The 10,141-nt window shown below is 44.0% G+C and overlaps 1 protein-coding gene and 1 long non-coding RNA gene across 2 annotated transcripts in view; both read left to right on the forward strand.

Annotated features, from left to right (window-relative positions):
* Window positions 1-10,141, forward strand: part of LOC307016992 (heterogeneous nuclear ribonucleoprotein Q-like) — a 144,781-nt gene that overhangs the window by 108,642 nt on the left and 25,998 nt on the right. The gene's annotated exons all lie outside the window — the stretch shown is intronic.
* On the forward strand, window positions 6,266-9,239 carry LOC307017002. The gene is made up of 3 exons (XR_013801991.1): window positions 6,266-6,919; window positions 6,996-7,194; window positions 7,893-9,239. It is a non-coding gene; the product is annotated as an uncharacterized lncRNA (long non-coding RNA).

Consider the following 10,141-nt stretch of genomic DNA (forward strand, 5'->3'; position numbering starts at 1 on the left):
AGTCTTTTATCTTGTATCCCTGCATCTGTGACACTCAGAGGCATTAGAGGTACAGTCAGGTTCTTTAAGAGTGTATCGCCCCCTAGAGGCCTGGACTGGAAATACAGCAGGAAACACAGGTCTAAATAAATAAGATGAATAATTACAGAACAGATTTTATAATAAAAGCAAAAAATATTAAAAGAAAATAAACCATACTGAAGTGAAAATAAAACATTTAAGCAACATATATTTAAAATAAAGGTTTTGATTGTGCAGTAAACCCACGTTACTGATGAAAACTCGACAGCAGGAAGGCCTGTTTTGATTTTTTTAATATATAGAATATAAAATGTTCCTCCAGTGACAAACCAAAAGTAAAACATTTGATCGTAAAAAAAATAAACACACAAACCTGAGGGTGGTGCTGTCGAGCTGCAGTGTATTAACACACACACACTTTAAGAAACACACACACTAACACACAAATAATCGCACGCGTCATTCAACAGCAGACAACTGGCAAAATGGGGTTCTGCTCAACAGATGAAGCGCTGACTGAACCGGAGGACCAACCTGAAAGCTGACAGGATGTTGATCAGGGGATTTGAAAGGTCTATAGCCACCTAGCCAGGTTTTCTAGCCTCTCCTCGATGTGCCATTCTTAGAGCTTCCTCTGTGACGCTCTGATGCACTCTCCAAGAACGCTGAAGAGTACGTAAGTCAAATCAAACAGTATCACTCTCTCTCTTGCCTCATGTGCAGCAGTTACAGCAGGCAGTACAGGTATATATATACTGTAGGTATAAGTACACGCTATGCTAATTATAAGACATTATATGAATCATTAATTGAAAAACGAGATAAAAGCATTTATTAAAGTTAATAAATCGACACTAGGGTGAATGATTTTCCCAGAGAACACAATTAACAAAAACATTTTATGGATCATTTTACAATTGAAATATTTTATGAATTCAACCCAACACTTGTATGTTTGAACATGTGCAGCAGTTACAGTGAGAAGTGAAGGTATAAGGTGTGAGTACAAGTACTGCTAATATTGAGATGTTATCCAGAGACTGTAGACTATAGATCAGATACAGTATAACTATGTATGGGGATATGAGAGCATACTTAAAGGACGTTGTCACGATTCTCATGTTATGTCACGTTTATAGTTTTGTAGGTTTGGGTGTTTTTGCTGTTTTCCATGTCATGTTTTCCTCCTGTTTATTGTCTGGTCCTTTCCCCTGTGTGTTCCTCTTGTCATTAGTTTCCCTGGTGTGTCTAATTGTCTGATTATGTTCACCTGGGCCCCTGTGTTTTCTCCTCCCTCCTCACCCGTGTCTTGTTGTGTGATTGAGTCTTGTGTGTATTTAAGTTCTGGGTTGTCTGTCTGTCTTGGTCGGTTCGTCTTGTTCTCTGACTAGTTCTGCGGTGAGTGTTCTGTTTTTGTCATTGTACATATATCTCAGAGCCTTGAAATAAGGGAAGTTCAGTTTATATCTGCATTTGGGTCCTGCTTGTTTCACAAACCGTGACAGTACGAACCGACCTTAAAATGGACCCAGCAGATCTTTTGAAGCTACAGGCGGAACGTCTTGGATATTCTCTGGAGTATATTTTTTATACGTGGAAAGGCGCCTCATCTAGACGGGGTAGAGAGGCTGCGTTGAAGGAGGCACGTCAGGAGGTTGCTCGCAAGCCTTGGCTCTGGAGCTTGTTGCCCGAGTGGCTTAGGATTTTTTCACGTAGCCCTGAGAGCCAGTCCTCATTTTCTGAGCCTTTCTTGGGGTATGGTCTGGAGTTTGGGGGTCCACGAAGCCTCCAAAAAACTCCTAAGAGACGCAAGGCCAGCGTTCCGCGCCCAACAGCCATGGTTCCGGCTCCAGCGCCAGACCCAGCAGCCGTTGCTCCGTGCTCCAGTGCCGGCCCATGCAGCTTTCCTTCCATACTCCATTACCTGGCTTACACAGCCAGGGTCCAGGCTTCTGCTCCGCGCCCAGCAGCCAGGGTTCCGGCTCCAGAACCGGACCTTACAGCCATGTTTCCGGCCCCAGAACCGGACTTTACAGCCATGTTTCCGGCTCTAGAACCGGACCTTACAGCCATGGTCCCGGCTTCAGTGCCGGCTCCAGTAACCATGGTCCCAACTCCGGCTCCTCGTCACCTGCTGACTCATCGGCCGACGCCAGCTCCTCGAGTCCTGTCGGCGTACCGGCCGACTCCAGCACCTCGTCTCCGGTTGGCTGTCCGTCCGACGCCAGCTCCCGGTGTCCTGATGGCTGTCCATCCGACGCCAGCTCCCCGTGTCCTGTCAGCATACCGGCCGACTCCAGCACCTCGTCTCCGGTTGGCTGTCCGGCCGACTCCAGCACCTCGTCTCCGGTTGGCTGTCCGCCCGACGCCAACTCCATGTCTTGTCACGTTGGAGGTCCCGCAGACTACTCTTCTGCCGGGGGTCCTGCCAACCCCATGTCCTGAGCCGTTGGAGGTCCCGCAGACTGCTCTTCTGCCGAGGGTCCTGCCAACCCCATGTCCTGTGCTGTTGGAGGTCCCGCAGACTAATCTTCTGCCGGGGGTCCTGCCAACCCCATCTCCTGAGCCGTTGGAGGTCCCGCAGACTGCTCTTCTGCCGGGGGTCCTGCCAACCCCATGTTCTGTGCCGTTGGAGGTCCCGCAGACTACTCTTCTGCCGGGGGGCCTGCCAACTCCATGTCTTGTCACGTTGGAGGTCCCGCAGACTACTCTTTTGCCGGGGGTCCTGCCAACCCCATGTCCTGAGCCGTTGGAGGTCCCGCAGACTGCTCTTCTGCCGAGGGTCCTGCCAACCCCATGTCCTGTGCTGTTGGAGGTCCCGCAGACTAATCTTCTGCCGGGGGTCCTGCCAACCCCATGTCCTGAGCCGTTGGAGGTCCCGCAGACTGCTCTTCTGCCGGGGGTCCTGCCAACCCCATGTTCTGTGCCGTTGGAGGTCCCGCAGACTACTCTTCTGCCGGGGGGCCTGCCAACTCCATGTCGTGTCCCGTTGGAGGTCCCGCAGACTACTCTTCTGCCGGGGGTCCTGCCAACCCCATGTCCTGAGTCGTTGGAGGTCCCGCAGACTACTCTTCTGCCGGGGGTCCTGCCAACTCCATGTCCGGTCGCGTTGGGGATTCCGCCGACTGCTCTCCTGCCGGGGGTCCTGCCGATCCTGTGTCCTCTTCCATGGGGGATCTTGCCGACACCGGCTCCTGACCGGCCTCCAGGGTTGTCTGGTCTTCACCCCTCCTCGGACTCTGCCTTGCCCTCGGGCCGTCCGCCCGAATTCCCCTTTTTGAACTCTGCCTTGCCCCCGGGCTGTCCGCCCGAGACCCGTCCTCCAGACCCCCTCCAACCACCCTGCTGGATTTTAGTTTTTTTGGGACGTCTGGAATCCGTCCCTTGAGGGGGGGGTTATGTCACGATTCTCATGTTATGTCACGTTTATAGTTTTGTAGGTTTGGGTGTTTTTGCTGTTTTCCATGTCATGTTTTCCTCCTGTTTATTGTCTGGTCCTTTTCCCTGTGTGTTCCTCTTGTCATTAATTTCCCTGGTGTGTCTAATATGTTCATCTTGTTGTAGTTGTAGACCCCTTGACAGCGATTCTGTCTCTAGTTTTAGACTGCGGTCAAGCCAGCCTCCACTCAGAAAAACCTAGTGAAGCCAGCCCTCACGTGATATTGCGGTGCGCGAATATCCTATGCATTACGGTAGAGTCAAAAATCCTCCCTCTGTGTTTAGATGAGAATAAAACAAAAACTGTCCAGTATCAAAGACTCATTTCACTTCAGGGTGATAGCAGGACATCCCATCTAGTCACTCAGAAAGAATCAGGACATTCTGATGTAGAGTTTCAAAATAAAAGACCTTTGGGGACAGGGATGATAGCTCATATATGAGACTTCAAAGGTCTTTTATTTTTGAAACTGTACATCAGAATGTCCTGATTTTTTCTGAGTGACTAGATGGGATGTCCTGCTATCAACCTGGAGTGAAATGAGTCTTTGATACTGGACAGTTTTTGTTTTATTCTCATCTAAACACAGAGGGATACATTTTTTTGACTCTACCGTAATGCACTGGACATACAGACATGCACGTGATATCGGACAGCAAAGAAGTGAGACTTGAACTAACATCTTTTAAAGTGTAGTGTGACTCACTAAAATAAATAGTTAAGAGTTTCCTCTAAAGCCTTTTAGTAATAAGACAAACATTCAAAGCATAAAGATGAAAGGGAAATGTCTCTAACCCCTTCAGTGAGCAAGGGGCACATTGCTCTGTATGAACTGAATGGGTGACTTGTTGTATGTAAAGCTCTTTGAGGGGGTGAGAGACTGGATGAAGCTCTTTATAAATACAGTCCATTCACCATTTACCAAGTACATGAAATAAAACAGCTTTAATATCACTAACGGTACTTTACTACGTACTGTTCCTTTAACTGAGAGTGATGAGTTGTGTTTGTAACGTGGTGACTTTAGTGAACTCTTGCTCACTAAAACCCACATAGCAATATTCTTTAAAGTGATCGTCACACTCACTATGAACACTTCAGTTAGTGATGTGGATCTGTAATTAACTCTGGTTTGAATGTGTCCTTAAAAGATTCATTAAACAGATCAACCAGAACTCTAACTCTTTACCTTTTTATATAATACATCATTATTCTGTCAGCATTCATGACGTCTATATTTATTTCTGATTTTTACCCAACAGCTGCAGATGGGAAACTTTACTACCGTACTGTCAGAACTGGAGATGAAGTCACTTTGCCTTTTGACGATGTGATACATGATCAGGATGAGTGTGAGAGAACTATGTGGTACTTCGGTGATTTAAGAGGTTCAGCAGTGAGGCTGTTTGAAGACGGAAAGATTCACAAAGAAGCCAAAGCTAAATCAGACAGACTGAGAGTTACAGAGAAATGTTCTCTGGTTATAAAGAAGGTCACAGAGGAGGATGCTGGAGGTTACCGCTGCAGACAGTTCAACAAATCAGGAGAACAAGAAGGTCCAGACTCTGTGGTTCTTCTGTCTGTTGTTACCAGTGAGTTACATCATGATGTTTCAAACTGTCTCTATAGAGCAATATACTGAAACATTACAATAATAATGATTTCAGTGATGAAGTTAATGTTACTCTTGTTGTCTTTCTCTCTCAATATCTCCATCTTCAGTGACTGAACATCAGGACAATGATGAGGTGAAGTTAGACTGCTCTGTGAAGACATTTGGATGTTGTAAACACCCAGTGAAGTGGCTGCTTCTGGGTCAAGATGTGGATAAAGATCACAGAGAGATAAAGACATCACAGTATCTCTGCTCTGCCTCTGTGACATTCCTGACTTCTCTCTTTAGTTACACATCAAGGTCTGAGTTGTTTACTTGTAATGTAACTCATGGTAACACAGGAGAAGTTCATCAGTTTCCCTTCAGCGCTCAGTCCTCAGGTGAGAACATGTTAAGCTTTTTTAAATCACTTCTAACAGTCTTGTTATTAGAATATACTGAAACAACACATTTACAACATCTCACATTTATCAGGGATTGAATGAGTTTCTGAAATGTGAAGAGACATATGGTTCTGATAAAAAGAGAGAAGCTCTTAATTGAGAAACCAGGTTAGAATATAATGAGTTGTTTCAAATCACTTCTCACACATTTACGGCTCGTCCACACAGCAGCTTTGAAAAAATCTTGAAAATCTTAGAGGTGGGCGTGTCTGAAAGCTTGGGGATTTTTTGCGAGCAACGCGACCAACAACCTATCACATGAATATCCCGCCCCGACATACAAAGTAAAAGCAATGTTAAAACGAAGTAAACTGGATATAAAATCCCCAAACAGGCGAAAACCTACCAGTTTCACCCACTGTCTCTGCCACCTCCCTCCATGCCTGGTTCCTCCGGTTTGTATCCCGGTAAATAGTTACTGGTCGTAAAGAACCGGATAATTTGCTACCGTAATTTCTCGTTTGGAATATGAGGAAATGAACTGCGGTATGTCTCTCCCAGTTTACACGCGGTTTGATTGGCTAGCGTTTGTACTGTCAGATTTGCATAAACGGGCTTTGATTCACCCACACCCGAGCCCGAGACCACATCACTCCCATCCTCCAGAACCTCCACTGGCTCCCCGTCCGTCAAAGAATCCACTTCAAAGTCCTCCTCTTTACTTACAAAGCCCTCAACAACCAGCCCCCCCCCCCCCCAGTCCGCCCATCATGCGTCCTGATGACCGGTGATCTCCTCCATAAAACTAATAAAAGTGGGAGTAATCGGGCAGTTCGGTGTGTGTGGTTAAAACGGCCTGTGGTCACTCTTTATAGCTGTTCAATGAAGGTAAACAAAGAAGGCGGTGCGAAAAAGCTCTTTGAGCGCTGGTGCTGCTCTTCTCTGAGTTACACGTCCCGCTGCCTCCTGGAGTGACCACACACCCCTGGCCGAAATGTCCTTAAAGTGAAGTCTCAGTACGAAATATATCTCAAATAATGCACTGTCATTTCCCCACGTAAACATAACAGTCTGCAATGAAATGGTTGTGTCCTGTGCGCTTCACTTCCTCCTTGGCGCACCGGTAACTTTCTCCCCAAAAAAAAGTCAGGATAATGGGTTAAGTTAGTATCTCGTGCGCACGAGAAAGTATCTCGTTATCCTGACTGTTTTTTGTTGTTGTTTTTTTTCATGTCCCTTTAGGGGCTCCGTAAGCAGAAGCGTTGGAAACGTTGGAAGATTTTTTTTAAAGCTGCTGTGTGGACGGGCCGTTAGTCACAGATAATGCTTTTTGGGATTTGAGGTTTTGACGTCACATAATTTTGTCCTTTTTGTTTTCCACTGGAACACCACCAATTCATGAATGGACATCTGAAAACCACAAAGGAACAGGAGCAGACTGCAAACATCCAGAAGGAGCAGGTAGAGACTGAACAGAAGAAATACATTAACAACTAAAAACCTCTATATTTCACTCTTGGGACTTCTCTCTCTCCAGCTGTGTGGTGGGTCATCCTGGTGTCTGTGGGGTTAGCAGCTCTCATCATCACCGTGGTTACAGTCCACATCTGGACCAGAGCTAAAGGTGAGGGTTCATAGATTCAAGAGAAAAGACAAAGGAAACCGTGGAAGCTGAAGTCAACATGTTTGTCTGTTTGTTTTTTTCAGGGGGCAAAAAACAGATGACAAAAAACCTGGTGAGTTTAAATATAAAATAATAGCTTGTTATATTTATTATTTTAATTGAACTGTGATTATAAGACAGGCTGAAGATTCAACAAAGGAGTAAAGTGTGCATGTTGTGTTGAAATGAAGTATCTCTGTGGGTCCCTTGAGCAAGGCACTAAAAGAAGTACTGAGATATTGTACTTCATTAAAAGTAGCAATACTACAATGTAAAAATACTCTAATATATAAATATGATTAATAATACAAATATACCTACATTGAAAGTAGTGATGATGCAGAATGTAATAATATAATATGTGATTATAATAAGTGATGTTTTAATGTGTATCACTTCCATTTGCAATGAATGGTTTATTAAAATGACTTGCATACTACTGGGTAGCTGAACTAGTTATATTTGTCATGTAATACATCATAGATGGAGATTTCTGCTCCATTTAAGAATGAAATAAATACAAAATAAAAAACAGGAATATAAAAGATGTTAAATCAAGAATGTGTAATAAAGATGAATGGATGTAGACGAGTAAAAAGTTCAACATGAAGCTCCAAAACAAGGAGCAGTTAAAGTGTAAAGTAGCATTAACTGATGATAGTCAAGTCAAGTCCTTCAAATATGTACTGAAGTAGAAAACTGAGTAAATGTACTTAGTTACTTTCCAGCTCTGCTCTGTGTTTTTACCATGTCTCTGTTCCATGTTGACAGGAGCAGAATGATGAAGATGAAGATGAAGATGAGGTGAACTATGTAAACGATGGAGGGGCTTCTGCCTCTGTGTGACTGATCAACAACATCAACTCCCCTCAGAGTCCATGCTGTCAAACATCACCTCCTCATATGTTACAGGAGAAAACAGGAGAACCATGAGATCATTGGAACATTTCTGATGACTAAGAACACCTGAGCAGTGTTCATTTTGGCAGCTGTTTTTGATTTAGTCTTAGTCTTTAGACGAAAATGGTTATTAATTTTAGTCCTTTCTATCCTTTATAGTTTTAGTCCAGTTTTAGTCAAAATGTTTTCTCTCTTTAAAATAATTCAGTTAGGCAAATACAGGAATCTGAAATTGGAATCAAGGGGACAGCATCAAGTGTTGAAATTCGTAAAGCAACATTTCACTCTCTTAACACTTTACTTTTAACGGTACTATTACTCTTAAAAATCTGTGTGCATGCCGCTGCAGCGTGTCTGTTAGGCCCCGCCCCCCGCACAGAGAGAGAGAGTTAGTCGCCGCCCCCCGCACACAGAGAGAGAGTTAGGCCCCGCCCCCCGCACACAGAGAAAGAGAGAGAGTTAGGCCCCGCCCCCTGCACACAGAGAGAGAGCGATTTAGGCCCCGCCCCCCGCACAAAGAGAAAGAGAGAGAGTTAGGCCCCTCCCCCGCACACAGACGACACACTTCAGAAACTCACCTCCATATGATAGGAAACACAGCTTATTATATTCATTCCTTTCTGACTGAACGTCCTTTAAGTATGCTCTCACATCCCCATACATAGTTATACTGGATCTGATCTATAGTCTACAGTCTCTGGATAACATCTCAATATTAGCAGTACTTGTACTCACACCTCATACCTTCACTTCTCACTGTAACTGCTGCACATGTTCAAACATACAAGTGTTGGGTTGAATTCATAAAATATTTAAATTGTAAAATGATCCAGAAAATGTTTTTGTTAATTGTGTTCTCTGGGAAAATCATTCACCCTAGTGTCGATTTAATAACTTTAATAAATGCTTTTATCTCGTTTTTCAATTAATGATTCATATAATGTCTTATAATTAGCATAGCGTGTACTTATACCTACAGTATATATATATATACCTGTACTGCCTGCTGTAACTGCTGCACATGCTCTATATATCTGATCAATAGTCTATACAATATATTTACTATACTCACTTTCTACTCTGTGTGTATTCCTAAAGCTGAAATGCCTCCAGTATTTTAGGATGTTTTAATTAGCTTAAGTCCTAATGGAATATGTTTCTCCTTTTTTTTTCTACGGCTTTAATGAAATATAATCCAAATAAAAAGAGTACTTGTAATCAATGTTATAATGAGTTGTGTTTCTCTCTCTATCTCCAACACACTGACAACACAACGCTTTGTTGGGTTTAACCTCTCTTTGCCCTGGCTCTCACTTTGTAAACAACATACAGTTTGTGTCAGAGCCAAGGGAGGTGTTGCACATTTAGTGGAGCTCTTGTGATATCCTGGGATCAGGTATGAGGCAAGAGAGAGAGTGATACAGTTTGATTTGACTTACGTACTCTTCAGCGTTCTTGGAGAGTGCATCAGAGCGTCACAGAGGAAGCTCTAAGAATGGCACATCGAGGAGAGGCTAGAAAACCTGGCTAGGTGGCTATAGACCTTTCAAATCCCCTGATCAACATCCTGTCAGCTTTTAGGCAGCAGAGCTGCCTGTAAATCCGTGGATTGGTCAATTTGGACCAATCAGCGGGGGCTTAACGTAACGGCTCCACGGATTGGCCCATTTGCGGCCAATCCGGCTACTGGCCATTCCTACGACACAGCACCCAGGAAGTAATTGGACAGTGACGTATCTCCAACGAGGCGTTTTGGGGAGGTATTTTCTGTGTTAGAGTTTTACTCCCTACAGGGTGTACTTTGAGGGTTTTGACTCTGCAGACCGTTCACATGCATAAAAACCTTCATCCCACACAAGGGGACGGGTAACAACCGGAAAAGCATGACATGGGAACTTTAAGAAGCGACCACTGTACAATATTACAGTCAGTGCCCTTAATATATTTCTCTATTATTTTCTATATATATATATATATATATATGGTATAGAGACACCTTGTTCATAAATGAAGTCTGGATTTCTGAGTGTAACCAGGAAACTTATTTTTGTAAACCTACTTAAGTATTGCAAGGAGCTTCGCCCTCATTTACGTCATGCACTAAAACCTATATAACAGGA

Source organism: Notothenia rossii (genome assembly GCF_949606895.1).
Source record: "Notothenia rossii genome assembly, chromosome: 8".
Lineage (NCBI taxonomy): Eukaryota > Metazoa > Chordata > Actinopteri > Perciformes > Nototheniidae > Notothenia > Notothenia rossii.